The sequence below is a fragment of the Thamnophis sirtalis genome, unplaced genomic scaffold, assembly GCF_051295495.1.
Source record: "Thamnophis sirtalis isolate CommonGarterSnake01/CBP01778 unplaced genomic scaffold, rThaSir2_p1.2 scaffold_11, whole genome shotgun sequence".
Classification (NCBI taxonomy): Eukaryota; Metazoa; Chordata; class Lepidosauria; order Squamata; family Natricidae; genus Thamnophis; species Thamnophis sirtalis.
In genome coordinates this window covers 29,496,538-29,518,763 of record NW_028261391.1, presented here as the reverse complement: position 1 = coordinate 29,518,763, position 22,226 = coordinate 29,496,538, and the positions used below count along the sequence as shown (strand labels likewise).

General features: G+C 37.5%; 1 protein-coding gene across 1 annotated transcript in view; it reads right to left on the bottom strand.

Moving 5' to 3' along the window:
* Positions 1-22,226, bottom strand: part of SLC9A9 (solute carrier family 9 member A9) — a 220,996-nt gene that overhangs the window by 21,330 nt on the left and 177,440 nt on the right. The gene's annotated exons all lie outside the window — the stretch shown is intronic.

The following is a 22,226-nucleotide window of genomic DNA, read 5'->3' as shown; positions in this document are numbered from 1 at the left end:
CGTTCTTTTTATAATGGCTCCCAAATTGAAGCAGTCTAAGCGTTTCCTTAATAATACATCTCAAGAAATTGTTACAAAATCGTTGCCCTTGCCTCCCACGCCCTCTACTGGAGATCTCTTAATGCAAGAATTTCTTTTTGAAACCCTTAAAGAGTTCAGACAGGAAATTAAACAACTTTTATCGGACTTATATGATAAACTGGACGCCAAGATTGCTCAAACAAGGGAAGATACGATCAGAGTTATGACTGTTATGACAGGCTATGTTTCTGAAATGGAGGACAAATTGGAACTTTTGGAAAAAACTAATTCTAATTTGACATCTAAAATTCAAACGTTACAACAGGAAGTTGAAAATGCTCAAAAACAACTCGTTATGATAAATTACAATAAGACTGCGTTTGCAATAAGAGTCAGAGGATTGCGTGAAAAGGAACAGGAGAATTTGAAACAGACCTTTTTTGAAGCTTTCAGACGTTCGGTGGGAAGTCCGGGATTTAACTTTGATTGGCAGATTCAAAAAATTTATCGCCAGAACTCGTGTGTAGCAAAACAACGACAGCTTCCGAGGGACATAATTATATATTTCACCACAAGAGAATCCAGAAATGCGATAATACAGAAGTTCTACAATAACAGGCTGCGAATCGATGGACAGGACTTGATTGTTTTTAAAGAAATACCATCTCAAATATTAAGAGCAAGGAGAGACTACACTTTCTTAACTGAAAAACTCAGAGGTTCTCAGATACAATATAAATGGGAAGTGCCATCTGGTATCACAGTCACATTTGAGAACCAAAAATATCGTCTCAATTCTGTTTGCCAAGCCCGAGATTTTTACTACAAAACTCTGAAGGCGGGACTTCCTGATTCACCCGGACTTGGAGAAAGACAAGGAGAAGGAGAAGATAAGCAGCGGGACACGTGGCTACAAGGCGGAGGGTGTTGCTTTCCCTTTCCGGAAGGGCAGAAGAGTAAAGAATAAAGATCCAGCTATGCCTTTAAAATACTTCTTAAATTTTTAATTTGAATAAAATTTCAGGACTCCTGTCTGGTATAAAATGACAAAGCTGTATACCGATGAAGAGATATTGAGACTGAAAGAAGCGGTGCTGAATTTGGACATATATTGTATGGGACTTATATAAGACTTGTTTGAATCTTAATTTAAACTGCGCATGATCTATTCTTTGGGGCGAGGAGAGCGGAGATCATAGTTTTCTTGGATTGTGGTTTGGGATGAATGGAGTCGGGTGCGTGGGGTAGATGGAAGGGTAGTGAAAGTTCAATTAGATTATCTTGATCCAGAATGTAAGCTGATTTTTGTATAAATTGTTATTTGAATACAAGGTTAAGAAAGATTATCTGGAGAGTCTACACGAGGGTGGAGTAAATATGAGAGGAGCAATGGATGAGGATAAAATATATATGCGGACACGGGTAAAGGCAGGATGGGAGGTATAGAATTTATATGCGGAAGCAGGTAAAGACATTGTTTAAGATTTTAAAAATAATGAGAAGCTGAGTTTAATGTTAGAGAGTATATTGACTTCTCTTTCTTGGGGGGGGTCCCCCCCTTTTTTTTCTTTTTATTATTCTTTTCTTTTTTGTTCTTTATTTTTTATTATTTTTTATTATTTTGTAACTTCTAATCTATTTGGTTTCAATATACTCCAGACTTTGCCTGATAAAGAACAATGCCGGGAATGGGACCTGGGAAGTCGGAAGGGGGTCAGGGAGGGGCGTTCAGGGGGTGGGTGGGGGGGAGGGTGGAAGTATAGAACAATGAATGCACTTGGATACTGTTGCTTTTTTTTCTTTTTTTCTTTTCTTCTTTCTTTTCCTTTTATTTTTCTTTTGTTTTAGTACAAAACAAATAGACCAATGAATACTAGAAATACACCGAAGCGAGGTGTAGAGGGAAAGAAGAGGGGGGAATTAAGAGGGAGTGAGAAGGGAATGTAAGGAGGGTGAGATGGTGGGAAGGGGAGAAAGGAATGGCTGAGGGGGAGGGGAAGTAGAAGAGGGGATTGTTGGAAGGGAGAAATGAAAGTTGGAGGGGTAGAAGGAAGGGTGTATGTAGGATAGAAGTGTTATGAGTTGTTTATTGCTTCTTTTTTTTTAACTGCACAGTATTTAAGTGATTGTATAAAGGAAAATGAAAATGTAATAAAAGAATCTTTGATTAATGCAAATAAAAATGATCAGAACACCCTTGGAATTTTAGAGAAAAAAGAGGGGAAAACTACAATACAAAAGAACATGAACTATGTTTTCTATAGCACCGGAGTCACAGAGGTAGTATCTGGTTTCATATGGAATTCTCCTACTTTTCCCTTTCCAAACAGCTGTGGGAGGGTATTGAACTTGGCTAGAGACAAAGCTCTCCTGAACTTGGAAATTGTAATATGAAGCTAAACATGCTTGAACTGTTACACTAATTATTATGATTTATCTCAGGGCAAAAATTATCATTAAAAAAGAGGTGCACTTTTTTACATACTAATTTTATTTTTTGTAAAAGAAAATGAATTAGGACAACAATCAAGATAGAATAACAAATGTGGGGGATGGACATGTTTTATACAACATACTAATTTAACTGTAATGAATAAACCATAACTGAGTGGGTTTGCATAACATGCAAAATCACAACTCATGTTTTGAATGCTAAGCTGACATAATGTGGTTTGTTTGGTCTTCATGTAGGGCATAAAGTTAGCTATGGTCTAGCCCTAGCACTATATTATCACTAATGAAAAGAAAAACATAAATAGTCATTATAAACTTATGAAGAAAATCCTATACTATTGTAACTGAAATAAATTAAACATGATGAAAAAACAATTAACCAAATAGCCACATAATAACTACCGTATATACAAAAATGTAAAGTTCATTAAAAACTTAACTTTATTATTAAACCTACACAGAATAGCAACTTTATGTCTCATTCTCATTTATAGAGCACAAAGACTTTTCATTGAGAAGTAATAATCTCACAACTTGGATTCATTCCTTAAAACCAAGTAACTAAATGTCGTTCTGGTTATGTAAAATTATCCTCTTTGCCACACCCTAACTTGATAAAGCCAAATTCTTCATGAGATGCCAAGTTCCATGTTTTAGGAATATAGATTTACATCATATTGAGAACCATAACTATAATATTCCTTCTCAAACTACAGTATATTAATATATAGTAATTTGAAACTACAGCAATGCTACACTGGCAATTTTTGGAGAGCGTTGGAAAATGGTCTCCAGGCTAAAGAGATTGAATCCAGCGGTGGGATAATTGATTATGCTTCGTTTAAGAGGAATAAAATTAAGAGACGTGGGGTCATTGTTGCACTCTCAGTTTGGTTATTTTCTTGCAGACATTTTATTACAGCACTGATGATGTTACCTAGATGGAGTAATGAAACATCTCAAATAAAACAACTAAGTTCAGACAGCAACAAGGACCCCTCATTTAACCCTGTACTACAAATATTATCCTTCATTAGTATTAAAAGATGTTTTCATTAAAAAGTGTGCAACTTCCAGCATCGTACACAGATCACTTTCTCTGCACCATACTTGTCTCATCATGTACCATATTTTTCAGAGTATAAGACACACTTCCCCCCCTAAAAGTGGGTGGAAATGTCTGTGTGTCTTATACAGCAAATGTTGCCCAAGCCCTGCCCACCCACTGACCCCAACCCTTCAGCCGTTTTTGGCCTCTGTGCATCACATTTTCGGCCTTTGCATACCCCGTTTACAGCCTGTTCCAGGCTGCAGGGATCGCCACAACCCATTGCTGCTGATCACTGCATCCACACAATCTGCTTTTGGCCTTGTGTTTTTGGCCAATTCCAAGCAGTGGGGATTGGTGGTGGTGGGGATCCCTACTGCCTGGAACGAGCTGAAAATGTTATGCTCAGAGGCCAAAAACAAGGTTTGTGGAGGACAAAAACATGATGCATGGAGGCTGAAAATGTGACGCATGAAGGCGGAGATCGGCGGCGATGTGGTGTGGTGATCCCCACAGCCTGGAACAGCTGATTAGCTGTATACCGGGAGGCCAATCCAACTGTCAATCAGCTTCTCAGGCTGCGATAATGTACTGAGGCTGACCAGGCTGTTTGCTGTTTGCTGCAAGGATGCTAGCCAGAGAATACCAATGGATGCTGGTAGGCAGACGCATATTTTTTTTCTTGTTTACCTCCCCCAAAACTAATGTGCATCTTATACTCCAAAAATATGGTAACTGTATTTTGTTATTTTTCACATAGCTTTCATTGTCACTTATAAATATATTATTAGGTATATATAAGTAGTTAATTGTATATGTTAGGTTTAACACAATAGAAGTATTTGTGTAATAAATCAACCTTGTATGCATAATAAAGACAAAGGATTCAGCCTTCTGGTTTGTGATTTGTACCACAACTTAACTGAAACTTTCTCTGCTTCCTGGTTGAAATAGGAAGCACTTGAACAGGTTAAGTACCATTCATACAATCATGGGATGCAAAACTACAGATAATCATCACTTTATGCATCAAAGAATATGCTTTTCAGTATTTCCATTCTGACATGTAGTGGTCATCTATTTTTTTTTGCAGCCCAGGTAGAGAAATCCTATCTTTGATTCATTCTGCAATGCATATTCCTTCACTTCTTACTACTTTAGTGCCATCCTTCCCCTGCCACAACTACTAGTTGAAAGAAGCTGTTCTTCATTGTCCCCATTTCCCTGTTCCTGAAGATAATGAACCAAAAACCCAATGAATCCTGCAGTCACATTTATTTGATGTAGCTTTTAAAAAGGCAAGCACTTAGATATACTTTCTTCATTTAGAATTGGGCCAGATGTTTGAGAATGGATTAAAATGCAAGGACAGCATGTAGAGTTTTATTGACAATCTGGCACTTTATTTTTTCCCCTGAAAATTTTTAGCAGTAGTTAATTTGATTTCCATGATTCTTGAAGAGGGAAATATAGTGCAGAGTGAGAAGTCTGTATAAGGTGCTGTTTAATGGCAGCATCTTTTAGTTCTTATTCCTCTGAAACAAAGCATAATATGCTATCCCACAACTACATGCAGTTTCTACAGAAGTTTCCAAGCCTCTCCAAAACTTGCCACCTCATTATAATTTTTAATCTGAAGGGGAAAATGATTAAAGATGTGGGAAGTAATCATGTATTTAATTAAATTAATTTTAATTAAGCTGAAAATACATTAAATAAAAATTTAGTTTTTGGTCTGATGTTAACTATTTCTTTGTTTCAGTCCTGCCTACTTCTTCAGTGCGTCCTCAATGTGCCACTCAAAGCACTCTATACCTTGAAAAAAGTTATGGATCATTACACAATAACATCAATTAGTTTTGTTCTCTGGCCACATTAAATGAGATGCTCATTGCAGGAAAGCAATTATCTCCCACATGTGGTGACATTTAAATCTCTCCAAAGTGGTGGTTTTAATTTTAAAAATGAAGTGGATGCTATAGTTACTAGATGTGGGCTGCAAAAAATGTGGCTGACTGTTAGACAAGCAAAAAGAGTTTTCTATTGTCTCCTTACTGCTATCAAATAATCATCAGGACTATTGCAGCCCAGATTTGATATCCCTAATCTGTACCGTCATTGAAATGCAAGTAGCAATTTTAGATATTTTGTGATGTCTCTGCCATTGAAAGGCTAATATTCATTTCTCAACCACCTAATCTTAAGACACTTGAAGAGGTCCCCCAAAGTTGCTGTTTATATAACTATCAGCATCTATATCAAAAGGGATTCAGCCAGTTCACACCACTTCGCTAGAACCAGTTGCTAACTTCCTGAGCAGTTAGGGGAACTGGTTGTTGGAAGAAATCATTAGGGCAGAGAACCGATTGTTAAATTATTTGAATCCTACCACTGAACAAAACATATGAAATATCATAGCACTCAGAATGAACTTCAAATCTAAGTTAATATTCAGAATTAAAACAAGACTTGTGCGTATGTTTATTGATATAGAAAAGAGATTTGGAAATAGTTTACAGTAATCTTATAACCTGACCTGTTTTTGATATGTATTTCTGTATGTATATTTCATTACAAACCAACACAACAATACCACATGTTGTTACAGAAGATAAAACCTGGCTGGAAAACTGATCAGTATCACGTGAGACAGAACATCTTGAAAATGCCTTTTCAAAAATAAAGTCTATGCATCCATACTAAACTGATTTCTTTTCATAAAAGTAAATTAAAGTAAAATTCCCACTGGTAGAATGATTTCTTGTACAGATGTAAAATGGCTGAAGGCTGTATTTGTGAGTGTTATCTCTTTCCTGGCTTCTGAACTTTTCATTTAATCTTGAAGGAAACAATCACAAGGAATTCTTCATGGGAGGAAGCTTTTTCCCCTCTTTAAGATCAGGAAGTGAGAATACTCAGAGGGCAAAATAGTAGAAAGATAAGTAATAAAAACAAACAAGGGCAATCTTAAAGTATCATCAAAAGAAATGTGAAAATAGCTTCAGAAAAACATTCAGTTCAATCTGCATGAAAAGAAAACTGGTAGGAAATCTGAAGACTTCCTGGCAGAATAGGTAAGAAAAAGTGTCAACAGAAACAGTGTTTTTTGGAAGAGCTGTCACTTACAACAGGGAAACAGCTAGAAGTAAGTTGAAGGAGAAGGCAATGTTTTTTCTCTTTGGACATAAATTCTCTCCAGCTAGGATTGGTTTAGAAATATCCAGCTAGAGAAAAATGGATAGCAAGGAGATTGTCAAAATCACTTTTCATTGGTCCATGCAATAATTCATCATTTTATTCCTGATGACTACTACTAAGATGACAAAAGTAATAGACTGAGTAAGAACCAGTGCATTCAAGCTGTCAAAATGAGTAGAAAGTTGTTTTTGTAGTTATGTAGTTACGGAACTCTTAAGCCTGTCTTAAAGAGGACTATCTCTGAAAATTAAAAGGCATTTCATAGGGATGTTCTAGCTACCGGTATTATTGTCATTGTAGTTTAAGTGGTTTGGGAGTCTGGAAGTAGCCATGATACTTATAGAAGTAGCTTAGTATATATTATTCATGTTTTGATTAAACATGTTGGTTAGCTACTCTAATGCATTAATATGGGAAATGTTTTTGAAAATGATTTTGAAACTTCATATAGCTGAGAGTTAGCTAGTAAAGTACCATCGGGTTCCAATGTATTTCCTGGTCCATTTTAAAATGTTGATGTTTCAAGGTTTTAGCCCACTTTCTAACTTTTCAATTTTGTTTTAAATAGTGATAAGTATGTTAATTCAGTCAACAAGTAAATATTTTTTTTTAATTTGGTACTAATCTTTTTAGTATGTTGATAATGGTCTAATATGATTGGCAATTGAAGTTTTCTGGTTGATTGTGCTCTAGAAAATCACTGAAAAATCACTTCCCATAATTCTAGGATTCATAATTGTATTTCAGTGATGTAATTATTGGATGCCTCTAAGGGCAGCGATAAAGTTCTTGCATGTCACGATCTAGAGCAGTGTCTTCTCCTATGTGTATCTTTCTATATCATCTTCAAAGCACCATCTTCAATAACAAGTGGATAGTCACAAGAAACAAGGCATTATCATTGGTTGCATCTATGGATGCTACTAGCACTCAGGTTGCTATACTTTGGCTGCAACAGAAAACATTTCAGGATTCAAACCCATTGTACATTAGATTTTAAGGTACCGGTTAATAGCAATAGTCCTCCTAAGGGGAATGGACTTTATTAAGCGAAATGCTTTGTCCCTTGATTATTGTTTGCCAAGCATTTAAAAGTGCAAATTTATTGGCAAGATTGTTCCTGGAACATTGTTCCTGTTTTAAAATTTCCCATAAGTTTCCAAAGGCATAACAGCTTAACTCATTCCAACAAATTTTGCTTTAGCATTCTAAATGCTCAATTACATCTAAATTAGAAAAGAGAGGCAACGAATCTGAAAATGCTCATGCCTGTTGCCTCCCACAATTCTGTTTCATGGTACACAGAAAATTCTCCATGTGAACCCACACACTTCCACTATTGTTTATTTAGAACTTGCAAGTTATCTTTTGTTGAGTAACTTTTGTTTTTTGTATTAGGAAGTAGTTAAGGGGATATTTATGTTAAGAAATTAAAAACAGAACTATACTTAGTGACTGCTGGAGTTCTGACAACTGCCTTGGCAGTTATAGTACAATAACTTGTATAACTTGACAGCTTTGATGTTTTGAAAAGCAATATGGGTTCATTGAGAGAAGATTTCCCTATGTGTAAAACAAACCCAGTTCTCCTCTAGGTAGGCGAAAAATGTAGCAGACCCATAATACTATTCATTGTTCTCCCAATGGTTGCTGCATTTGAACTGCAGGTGACCATCTGTAGGCTATGTGGAATCATTCTGATGATGTAATGGGACCACTGGAGATCTCTTTTGCTATATGCCATGGGTTTGGGTTGGGCCTTTGAAAAGTTTTCTTATGACATATATGTTTACCTTCATTATGACATAAATGTTTACCTGCTTAAATAATCCTAGAAAAATCCTAGATTTCTTGCTTTTTTCCTCTGTGTTTTTGTCTTATATTTATCTGAAAAGGGGGTGAGGTACCTTAAAAGTATTGACATGAAAACCATTTCTAACCCTGCCTACATAATAGTCTCTGTGGTTCCACTGGACTTTGGGTCTGAAGAACATTTGTTCCCTTTTTATAAACTATTTTGTATAACTAATTCTCAGAAACTGTTTTATTGTGGAACAAATATATTTAAAGTATGTATGTCTCCCTCTTTCATAGATAGAATAGCATTAGAATAGATAATTAGATTATGCAAATTTCATGGGAAGGTGGAAATATCACCAATGTACTGCTTTGATCAAAATTGGACAAACCCACAATTGTTTTTAAAAGTTTGAAGAAAAGCTTTCACGTTATAGTTATGTGGCATTGTTCAGTTAGTGCATATGAATTGCTATCACAGATAAATTATAGGCCAGTCTGATGTACATTATTGTCCATTGTGAAAAATCCACCATGGTGGCGGGTGTGGGCAGTGTATCAAACCCTATAGTGCATATCCCTAATAATATTTAAATTTATTAAGATATAGATAAGCAATAAAGCAATTAATAAAATAAATATACAAACTTCCATTGTTCCAAGAACAAAAAACCAATTGTTTCATTGGTTCTTTACTCTTGTAACTTATATGTTGCTTATATGGATTTGTTTAGAGATGCAGCCCAAGTAATAAATATACATTGAAAACGAGGAAGGATGTTTATTTCTTTGTGCATCTACTTAACAAAATTATATAGCCTTCCACATAATATCTGGCTGAAATAATTATATAAGTGCAGTTTTATCTCAACTTTGGTTCCTTATAAAAGTAAAAAAAAAAAAAATCAAATTAGATTCCAAAAGGGAACACGAGGAAGCCTTAGTTATTCCTGCTGTTCCTGGCCAGAAAATAGAACCAACATTAGCAGAAAGATGTTTATCATTCTACGTTAGTAGTAAAATACCTCTTTTTACCAGTTCCTTCATAGTAGCTTTAGTGCTACTGTTTATATGCTTCAGCTGTAGCTAATTGCATACAGACATTCTTATAAATAGTGAACACATGCCCTTGAAAAGCCATTATATAACAAAACGAGACAAGTGTACTATGTTTATTGGAACCCAATATAAATTTCAATTTGGTGGCAAGCCTTCAGACACCATGCATACACTCAAATTGGAGCAATAAGTCACCCGGGGAATCTATGTAAATCAAGAAGCAACTATCGAAACAACATTAATATGTTTCTTCAAAAAATAGAGAGACAATGGGAAAAAAGGGACTCCAAGTAAATAATTGAAATCATTAAAAATTCTGAATAAAAGTTATAGACTCGGAGATTTGCAGACAAATAGATGCAGTACTATTGTTATTAATGCAATGCTGACTTGCAATTATTAATTTTGAAGCATGTCCCCAAATGTCGTTAATAATGGCTGTTAAAAACTTTTTACTTTACTCGCAAGTATTTCTATTTTATGTATTCCATTATGACAGCTCAGAGTGTGCTCCTGTATTTTATATCAGTGTTTGGGGCCTTCAGAAGAGCACCGTAACCATATTTCAGTGCATACTCTGAACCACAGGCATACAACATTTATCTCGATAAGGTTTATTTTTCAATAAAAGGGCCACTTTACTAATCTGGTGATTACTGTTATATACCACTTCTAATCCCAATAGATACATTTCTGGACAGATGAATCCTCTTAAGATACAATAGGGTATTAGCAAGTCTAGTTCCTGGTACATTTATTGAAAGTTGCAATACTGCTCCTAACTTCCTTTGGGAAATTGGTAAGCAATGATACAAATCAGATGAGCACTATGGATAGGAAAGCAAAACAGAAATTGCATAAATACATAATAAAAAGGGAGCCATCCTTGTCAAAATAATATTACCACTCTAGTAAGTGTTAGAAGAGTCAACTGTGTAATGTATATGGTTACTATGGTATATGTAATCTTGCAGTAATTTTCTATTTCATTTCTAGAAAAAGCAGTAGGAAAAGAGATAAAAGTATATGAAAGGAAAACAGGAACATTTAAAGCACCATGTATTCTTAAAGCACATTTGCTTAGAGGTAACATCCCACTTAATTTGTGAGACCTCATATATCCTGGAACATAGTTTGAGGCTCATTATTGGATCATAAAATGTGACTATACCTCCAGGAGGCCATGTGAGAGGGAACAGTGATACGGATGGCTGAGCTTTAAGTAGTCAGTATTTATAAACATTAGGTCCTGATGAAATAATATATGATTAAAAAATAGCTCATTTGCTACTCCTACCTGTTCAGCAGTTGAAAGCTGTTAAGCAGTTTAAAAATGGGCCTAGATGACAAGTTCTGCCAAGGTTACAAGAGCATTTATGTTCCAGTTCTTGTCCTCTGAATTATTTAGAGGTCTTTGATCTGGGAATTCCACCCCCCACCATTTTATATTTAATCACAGTGCCATACCATAATACCCTGAACCACAGTGCCATACCATAATCCCCCAAAATAAGAACCCAAATAAGCCATAGCATGATTTTTCAGGTACTCATAATATAAGCTGTACCCCCAAAATTAGTCCCAGTTAAGATCGTCACACATATGGATGCATTTAGTACTGTGTTTCCCTGAAAATAAGCCGTAACTAAAAAATAAGCCCTAATGCATGTTTTGGAACAAAAAAATAATATAAGACCTGTCTTATTTTCTGGTAAACATGGTAGGATCAAGTTTTTTTAATTGTTGTCTTGATTTGAAGTAAAGCAAAGTTAGTGGTGGGTTACAACTGGTACGCCCTGGTACAGCATACCGGGAACACCAGGTACCGTTCCAGTACAGTGTTCTGGAGGGGCAACCTGCCCACCCTCCTTAGCGGTATTTGAAGTTTTCAGGGTTTCCACGCAGGCGCATGGAGCGCACAGTGCCTGTGTGATGCTCCGCCGAACAGCAGGAGTGTCGCGGAGGCATCGTGGAGCATCGTGGGCCGTAAGTATGCATAGGCATGCACGTGTGCATGTTCATGTGGTGGGCACCTGACCCCGTTGCACTGTACCAGTTGCAATGGGATCCGGAACCCACCACTGGGCAAACATTACCATTTAATATTTTTGGTGTCACTGCTGGCTTCCCAGTGGGTGGAACTGGTGTTTGAGTGCCTTGTTTTTTTTTAAAAAAATTAACAGTGAATAAAACACTGTTACAGTTTTGTACTTTAAAATGCTGAAATATTGTACTCTATATTTCCAGTAAACATGGCCAGAGATGCTTTTCAGGGATGGGAGAGAGCTACATCTCATGGGCTAGACCCTGCCTACCCCCGATTTTAAAAAGTTCAGATGAGTAAATGCTGGATAGAATTAAAAACATTGCACCCGTAGGGGAAAAAGCTCTTCTTGTTCATAGAAGAGACTAAGATTTAGTGGAGTTTCACTCTGTAGTGAAGGCTACAGAGACTTCCATTAATTTTCTTTCAACTTGCATCTGCCCCTCCCCTGATGCCTGATGTCACATTATTTTAGAGGTTGTCCCCTATTTTCAGAGCAGATTTTAGGAGGAGCAAATCATAGGAGCAAAATCACCCGACGCAAACTCCAGATGGAAGCAGTTCCTGTATGGTCAATCAATGCAATCATGCAATTATTTACCTCTTCCTCAATTCCTCTTCTGCAGATGGACAGGAAATTCCCTTTAGTGTAAACCTTGCCAGCTTTTAGCTGTAAATCTATATATAACTCCTTGTTTTTCCTATAGCAGTAACAGCGGTCATTACTTTTCCTTGTTCCCATTTATGTAAAAGTTTTTTTTTAAAGAAATAGCTTTAAAACTTTGGTAATACCTATTCTTTATGTGGGTCCTAAGGCTGCAATCTAATCTTGAGATGTTTATTTTGTTTGTTGTATTTTTTATATTTTCATTGAGCCTTGATGCTAAATTATATAGCTTTGATTTGTCTTTTGTACTTGTTTTGTGATAGCTGAATGCATATTGGTATGCATGGGTTAGGTAAACATACACACTAGGTTTCAGGAAACCTGGGAAGGCTAACATATTTTTATGCCAAGCAGGGAGCTGTTTCTCCTTGTTTGTTTGTTTGTTTGTTTATTCATTTATGATATTCATATAGTCACCCACCAAGCTCTGGGCATATTCCAGAACAGGTTCCAGAGAATATTCTTGGAAGGATCCCTATTTGAATTATGGCTCAGTGTATGAAATGATCAGATAGAATCAAAGTAATAAAACTACAGATAGTTCTCAACTTATAATCACAAATGAGACTGGAACTTGCTAAATGATTGCAGTTATGGTTTAAATCATCATGTGACCAGGCCCAATTATATCATCTTTTTTTTGCTGTGGTTGCAAATCACTGTGGTTGTTAAATGAATCTACCTTCTCCTGTTGACTTTGCTTGCTGCAAGCCAGCTCGGAAGGTTGCAAATGGCAATCACATGACCCTGGGATACTGCAAACCTTATAAATGAATATCAATTTCCAAGTACATGAATCACAATCATGTGACCATAGGGATGCCACCATGGGAGTAAGATTGAGGATTGGATCTGTTGTAACTCATTTTCTAACTCTTTGTACTTTGAATGGTTACCAAATGAATGGTTCTAAATTGAGGACTACCTATAATCGAAATGTACGCTCAATAATTATTTCAATCCTTTGGACTTCCTCACCTAAGATTGGTTAAACATGGACCAGACAGTGGCCAAACCTCAACTGAAGAAAGAGGATAAGGATTTATCAGAACATACTAGTGAGGTGCTACACAGGCAATGGTTGAATAAAGGGCTCTCTATTAGGAAGAACAAAATCAAACCTGGTAGCCAATAACAGACCATCATTAGAAATAAGAAGAAAGAGAAAATGTTGTGCACACCTGGACCTGAGAAATAGCATTCAGGCTCTCATATAAAAAGGAACTTTTTAACAACAAGAAATACAATAGAGATTTTTTTTAAAACGCAGAAGAGAGATATGACAGTGAATTATTTGAAAGACGGAATAACCACAGATATGCTCACCAACAAGACAACAATAAGAATGATGCAGTTGGTGAATGGGGCCTATTAAATAAGCCACTAATTTCAGTGAACAAAAAAATACAGAAAAAAATTACGGTACAATGATATTAGAAGCAATTATAAATTTAAGTCTCCCTGCCTATATTTTAACCCTTTGTTTTATTTTCATTTTATTTACCTCTTGGGTTCTTCAGACTCGGAATAGAAATAGAACCTGGATGCAATATGCACAATAAATTCTCTGCATGGGAGAATAGGGACTGGATTGTGATGTCTTTTAATAAAAGGAAGAAACCTAATTTAAAGAAGGCCCACTTTAAAATCTTATCTATGGCTGTATTTTCGATTTAAGCACTCGCTGATCTTTACTACCATAGTGAAAGGGGCTTCGTAGATTGCACTGAAATTCATGCCTTGAAATTGATTCAGAAAAAGTGCTTCAGAACTTGTGTGAGAACTAAGTGCCTCTCTGCTATTCTTTGGAGCAATCAGGTTTTTTTCCCTCAAGAGTCCACATGAACCTGAAAAAAAAATCCCTGTAGTTTAGGGGATAGTAGGGAAGTCCTCTGCTTGCACAGCATGTCTTCTTCCAATCATTTTAAGGCATGCACAGCTTTGTCTAGGAACTGCACATACAATGGATTCACATATATTTTCTTAGCATCCACAGGTAGCATTAAGAGCCATTCAGAACCACAGCTGCTTTTTGTGCTGCATTATCTAAAATTCTTCTAAATTGAATTAATAGGACAAAACCACAAAAGCCACCTTGCTTGAATGAAAAGATTCTTCACCTTAAATGCAAATACAGTGCAAACATTATACAAAGTTCGTAAGTAAGATAATAGTGTTTATCACTAGCAAAAACACACAGCACACATAACATTCATCAGAAGTATCACAAAAACATGCAAATGTACTATGTTGGCATTACCTTCATACTGTTACCAAAATATCAGCCAATGTTTTAAAAATCTCATTCACACAGAAATAGAAGAATACAAAGTGTTCAAGAATTGTATAGCTATAGTTGCTTTAGAGGTCATTTCCAGTTAATGAACAACTAAAATGCTGTCACATTATACAAATAGAAATCTGAAAAAAGTTAAGGAAACAATTAGTCCATTGCTGGGAGAAAGTGGCAAAAAGGTGACAAGCAACAGGGAGAAAGCAGAACTATTTAACTCATGTTTTGCACCTGTCTTTACACAAAGGGCTAAAACAGTCCAACCTATAAAAACAGCACCATAAAAATCAGATTGAGAACACAAGTTGAAATAGGGAAGAAAATGGTAAGTGAGCACCTGTCAACCCTAGATGAGTTAAAATCACCAGGACAGGATGGATTACACCCCAGGGTTCTGAAGGAACTGGCAGACGAGATCTCAGAACCACTGAACTATATCTTTCAGAGATCCTGGAACACAGGGAAACTACCAGAGGACTAGAAAAGAGCTGATGTGGTTCCCATCTTCAAAAAAGGGAAAAAACAGATCCAAGAAACTACAGACCTGGCTCACCAACCGTACTCAACATGTAGTCCTCAATCGAACTGCATCTTCATGGAGGGAAATATGCAGTGGAGTACCCCAAGGTTCTGTTTTGGGCCCAGTACTCTTCAACATCTTCATCAATGATTTGGATGAGGGAATAAATGGGGAACTCATCAAATTTGCAGATGACACAAAGCTGGCAGGAATAGCCAACACTCCAGAAGATAGACTAAAGAAACAGAAGGATCTTGAGAAACTTGAACATTGGGCACTATCTAATAAAATGAAATTCAATGGTGAAAAGAGTAAGGTTCTACATTTAGGCAACAAAAATGAAATGCACAGGTACAGTATAGGTGGTACCTTGCTCAATAGTAGTAACTGTGAGAGGGATCTTGGAGTCCTAGTGGACAACCATTCAAATATGAGCCAGCAGTGTGCAGCAGCTGCCAAAAAAGCCAACACAGTCTAGGCTGCATAAACAGAGGGATAGAATCAAGATCACGTGAAGTGTTAATACCACTTTATAATGCCTTGGTAAGGCCACACTTGGAATACTGCATTCAGTTTTGGTCACCACGATGTAGAAAAGATGTGGAGACTCTAGAAAGAGTGCAGAGAAGAGCAACAAGATGATTAGGGGACTGGAGACTAAAACATATGAAGAACGGTTGCAGGAACTGGGTATGTCTAGTTTAATAGAAAGAAGGACTAGGGGAGACATGATAGCAGTGTTCCAATATCTCAGGGTTTGCTACAAAGAAGAGGGAGTCAAACTATTCTCCAAGGCACCTGAGGGTAGAACAAGAAACAATGGGTGGAAACTGATCAAGGAGAGAAGCAACTTAGAACTGAGGAGAAATTTCCTGACAGTTAGAACAATTAATCAGTGGAACAGCTTTCCTCCAAAGGTTGTGAATGCCCCAACACTGGAAGTCTTTAAGAAGATGCTGGATAGCCACTTGTCTGAAATGGTAAAGGGTTTCCTGCCAGGCAGGGGGTTGGACTAGAAGACCTCCAAGGTCTCTTCCAACTCTGCTATTGTACTGTATTGTATTGTATTGTAAATATACAAATATACAAATATAAACATATACAAATAATATACAAATATACAAATAATATACAAATATACAAATAATATACAAATATACAAATAATATACAAATATACAAATAATTGTATATATTTTATTTACAAATAATTATATATATATTATTTGGATATTTTAGCCATTTTTAGCTATTATCATAGATAAGACTTTCCAAAATATTATCTCAGTTAATGATTTCATTATTTTGTACTTTTGAATGTGTTGACTTCTTTTTCAAGCTTCAGATTCTGTTTGGTGTTATAGCCAGAAGCATTTTCCATTTCCATTATATAATGTACTATTACGTTGATAGTATTGTTTATATATTTAAAAAGCCAAACAGGCAGAACAATAAAGACAGCAAATGGCTTTGCACAAAAGGTTGGAGATAAACTACCCATAATTCTCTGCCAATGTGAGTTGATGTGGGAGAAGACTGATGATAGGTAGCATAAGAGCAAAACATAAGGGTCTTCTGGTCACCAAAAAATGAGGTACATTCAGACAATTCCTGTTTTCAATAGGAATACAGATTAATCTGGATTAATCTGATTTTGGCAAGTTTGATTCATTGCACCAGCAGTAACTAAGTAAGTAAGAAGCCGAGAATATAACATTCTAGAGCCGTGCTGGCAAACCTTTGGCATGCGTGACCAAAGTGACATGCGGAGCCATGTCACCTGACATATGCGGTATCACTCATTCCTCTTCTTGGTTTCTGGCACGCATGCACACACACAACAACCAGCTGGCCTTTGTCCATGTGACAGTGCCGGAAACCAGAAGAGCTGGTTTTCTGGTTTCCGGCATGAGCATGTGCGCCAGCCAGCTGATAGGTGTGCACCTGCACACACAAAAAATGGAAGACTTGCTGGCTGCCGTGCATGCACACACTGGAAACCAAAAAATTATTTTCCAATGTGCGCATACCCCCTGGGCAGCTCCTCTTCCAGGTTGCAGCTCAGGCGAGTTGTCAAGTGCTCCCTTTTCAGCACTCGGTGCTAAAAAGGTTCACCATCACTGTTCTCGACCTTCTAGATTTTCACAATCCATAAACCAATGAACCAGCTGCATAGAAAGAAATATATGAAAGTTCAAAAGTCCAAGGAAACAGTCACAGTAGAAATCTGGCTGATGCCAGTAATGTGAACTTGTTTATTTTTATTTTATTGATCATATTTAAGAATTTCCCATCTGCCTCAAAGATACTCTGGCCGGCGTACAATAAAATATAAAAAACATAAAAAACAATGGGCAAAATTTAAAAGAGGCAAGGAATGCTAAAAATTGATTAAAAGATGAGAGGGGGCTTTTAGGGCGTTAACCTTCCCCACAGTTCCGTGGTCCTTTGTGTGTTAAACTGCTGTTTTGACATGTTATAGGAACTCAACTATTTTCATTTGATAATCATTATTAAGTTTACTTTATTTATTTAAAAGATTTGTATAGAGTCCCAGTTTTGAGAACAATTGTGGGAGCTGACAATAACATTAAAAACCAATGAAAGAAAAAAAAACCCATAAAAACTGTAAGAAAAAAAATCATACAAACAATGATAAAAAAACCTGGTATCTCAGTCATCCTTCTGCGATGCACCCAATACCCCACACAGAGGCCTCCATCTCACTCTACTGCAGCACCAGAGGAAAGAATCAACTGTTTATGGTCTTTTGGAAGGCTAAAAGGGTGAATGTCTTACGGATTGCTAGGGAAAGGGTGTTCCACAGGATACTGGCTATTATACTTTCTAGTACTAATAGATGGCAATATTTAAGCAAAGGAAACTGCAGTGGAATGGGCAGATACTCCCAAGGAAAGGCAATCCCACTAATAAACTGGTCCCTAGCCATGTAGGTGATAATAGAATCTTGAATTGCACTTGGAGGAAAATGGGAGCTAATGCAGTGCAACAGTGGTGTAATCTAAATATTTCCATATTTCTTTCAACTGTTAAAGCAACATTTCCCAGGATTTTGCCTTATGGCAACTTATGTTTGCCACCAGGATGTACCTGGTGCCTTATTGTTTCACATAACAAATTGTGTTTTTCAGACTTGAAAACGACAAATCATTAACCCTGTGCAAATCATGTGCCCATTTTGCAATGCACGACTGCTGTTGTTTTAAAAAAATGATCTGTCTCTTCTTGTCCACCTAATAAAAATATGATCCATATTTTATTAGCTAAGATTGACAGCTCCAGCAACCCAGGAAGACCTGTTTCCTTTTAGAGAGTGGTACTCGACTTTCACAGTGATGAATAGGGCAAGAATATGAGCAGTGCATGCAATTTATGGCAGTTCTTGCTTGCCATTGTATAGTAACCCAATCTTGGGATATGGAGGCTTATGTAATATTTTTCATCAGATTTATAAACTCAGCACTTAATATATTATTATAGTAGGAGTAAACTAAGTTCAGAATGACATAGGAAAAAAAGATAATTGTTTCTGAATATTATGATTTTTTAAATTAAAAAAATGACCTTACTCCTTCCTTCCTTCCTTCCTTCCTTCCTTCCTTCCTTCCTTCCTTCCTTCCTTCCTTCCTTCCTTCCTTCCATCCATCCATCCATCCATCCATCCATCCATCCATCCATCATCAACTTACTGTTCCTTCCAGTTTGACTACACTTTCTTCTCTGGATGTAGTTATAAGATTAGCCAAACCACAGAACAATCAGGCTTTTGTTGCTTGCTCTTGCTGCCTACCAGGCTAAATTCATAGGCTTCCTGTTTCCACTTGTCCTTGGCCAAGGTCCTTCAGATACAGTATGTTGGTATTTAATTTACAGAATTCAAATACAAATCTTGGCTATTTTGGCTGGAAAAAGTGAAATGTGGAAGTGGTGGCATTGATAAGGAATGCTGCTTCTAAGATACTGGGGTATGGACGCCTAAATGTGAAGAATAGAATAGAATAGAAAGGGACCTTGGAGGTCTTCTAGTCCAGCTCCCTGCTCAAGCAGGAGAACCTATGCCAGTGATGGCGAACCTTTTTTGGCTCGTGTGCTATAAGGGGGGAAATGCAGGGGGGTCATGATGCAATGTGTGACCTCCCCCAGTGAGCATGCACGCATGAGAGGTGTTCCTCCCATTTTTTGCATGCTTTTTTCATCCTCCCCAGGCTCCAGAGGCTTTATAGGAGCCTGGGGAGGCCGAAAACAGCCTCCCCCCCCCCCAGGAGGCCCTCCGGAGGCTTCAGGGACCTTCAGGAGGCCTTCCTGAAGCCTCCGGAGGACTAAAAAAGACCCTATGAGCAAACCAGAAGTCACTTCCGGTTTGCTCATAGGGCCGAGTTAAGCCCTCCAGAGGCTTCAGGGAAGCCTCCTGAAGGTTCCTGAAGCCTCCTAGGGCTTAAACCACCCTACTTGCAAACCGGACGTCTGTTCCCGAACTTCCAGTTTTCCCATAGGGCTAGTATTTTGTGCTCCGGAAGCTTCAGGGAAGTTCCTGAAGCCTCCGGAGGGCTTCCTGGGGGAGGGCTGTTTTTGCCTTCCCCAGGCTCCTATAAAGCCTCTGGAGCACGGGAAGGGCGAAAAATGGCTTTAAAAAAGGCTGAACTCAGCTGGCGAGCATGTGCATGTGCGCTGGCCAGCTGACAGGGCAACGCCTCGCATGCCCTGACAAATGGCTCCACATGCCACCAGTGGCACATGTGCCATAGGTTCGCCATTCCGGACGTATACAATCTCAGATAAGTGACTGCCCAGTCTCTCCTTAAAAATCTCCAGTGAGGGAGCCCACAATTTCTGAAGGCAAGCTGTTCCACTGGTCACTATTAGGAAGTTTCTCCTTAATTCCAGGTTGCATCTCTTTTTGATCAGTTTCTAACCATTATTTCTTGTCCTGCCCTCTTGTGCTTTGAAGAATAATTTGACCTCCTCTTCTTTGTGGCAGCTCCTCAAATACTGAAATACTGCTATCATGTCACCCCTTAATTCTTTTCTTTAGACTTTTCTTTAGCCAGACTCATAATCTGCAGCCATTCTTCATATGGTTTAGTCTCCAGGCCTTTGATCATCTGAGTTGCTATTCTCTGAACTTTTTCCAAAGTCTCAAAAACATTTTTGTAGTATGATGACCAAAATTGGTTGTAGTATTACAGGTGTACTCTTACCAGGGTTTTGTAAAGTGGCGCTAATACTTCACGTGGTCTTGATTCTATGCCTCTATTTATACAACTCAGGATTGTATTAGCTTTTTTGGCTGCTGCTGCACATTGCTGGTTCATATTCAAAGGATCATCCTCTAGGATTCCAAGATCCCTCTCACAGTTACTGTTTTTGAACCAGGTCTCACCTAATCTGTACTTAGATCTTTGATTTTTCATGCCTAAATATAAAGCTTTGCTTTTCTCCACATTAAAATTTATTTTGTTGGATACTGCCCATTGTTCAAATTTGTCAAGAACTTTTTGGATCCTGAGTTTGTCTTCTAGGGTGTTGGTTATTCCTACCACTTTAGTATCATCTGCAAATCTGATGAGTTTTCCTTCTATTCCCTCATCTAATTCATTTATAAAGATATTGAAGAGTACTGGGGCCTAAGATGGAGTCTTGTGGTACCCCACTGATTACTTCTTTCTATGTGGATGTAGTACAATTAAAGACTACTCATTTAGTATGGTTTGTCAGCCAGCTACAAATCTATCTGAAACATACAGGTAAGCCAGGGATCATGCTGGAGATCACCCTGCTCTCCAGCAGCATCCATCACTAGGGTCCTGAATCTAGTCTTAGGGTTGATAGTGGAAAACACCTACCTACCTACCTCTTGGTGCTAGATATTTCAACCTTCTGCCTTGTTAGATAGGTCTGGTGAAAACTTCCATGGGCATAATAATCTTATCCCAGGTAATATGTATTAGCCCTTGTATTCACCTAGAAACAGATATGTGATCTACAGATGGAGAAGATTCATGGTCAGATCATGGTCTGATTAATTGACGACATCCTTAAAGTAGGGCCCATTACGATAATTTCTCACAAGTGTCTGATAAATCTATCTGGTTTCCAGAAGATGTTCCAAAAGGGATTTCTCCAGCAACTTGTCAACTTCAAGGTAGATCAGACTAGGAAACCAAGTGGAAGTCAATACTATGTTTATTATAAGATTGTGGTAATAGAATCTTGCAGATCAGATTGCACTTTCCCATTCCCAGTATGTTAGTGAGAACTGGAGACAGTCTTATCTGAAACATTTTATAGTTCTAGCCTGGTTTAAGGTTTCTTTTATCTGTTGTTTTGGTTGCAGTTCTTCCTGTTCCTCAAGGGTATTTCTTCTGCTCATTACATAATCTACAGTGCAGGTTAGCCTAGCACTCAATTCATCCCAAGTTTCTCAAATGTGGCAGGGTTCATCTAGCAGGATTGAAACAGAAGTCTTGCATTCCAAGTAATGTTGCCTATGTGGACCAAGGTAGCATGCTGGACATCGAACCACATGTCCTTGCAATTGGGAGTTTGCTTCAGCAGTCAATTATTCTATTTTTTCCTCCTTGCTGGAGGGTCTTTTTGAGGTTAGAGAATTAGAAGATCTCCTGACAAGGAATATATTATACACTAACTTTACTCCTTCCATAGAATTCTGAAAGGATGCTGGATATTATTGTCTTCCACCTGGAACTTTTTTCCTAACCATCTTTCATTTTAAACTAAAAAAAAAAACTGTTAGGAAAGAAAAAATGGATTATTAAATGACATCCCTGCATCATGAGTAACTAATTGGGCAACTAATTATCACTGTAGATAATAACTTTTCCAAGAGATTCAGTCTGAAATCCAGGTGAGGGTAGGATAAAAGTTAATTTTGAAAATATCTAATATATGAATTGTGATTAATATGATTACTTTCTGTGTATGTAGCATTTTTGTTTCATATGGTTCCAAGCCCTCAAGCCTATTCACTTCCATTCTGAATTTTTGAACAAGTAATTTCTAGCCTGCCTGCCTTCATTTCACTGGCTCCCATACTTCGAGATACCTCCTAATGCTTTGCCTGAACATCTTGAGGAAGGACTGAAGT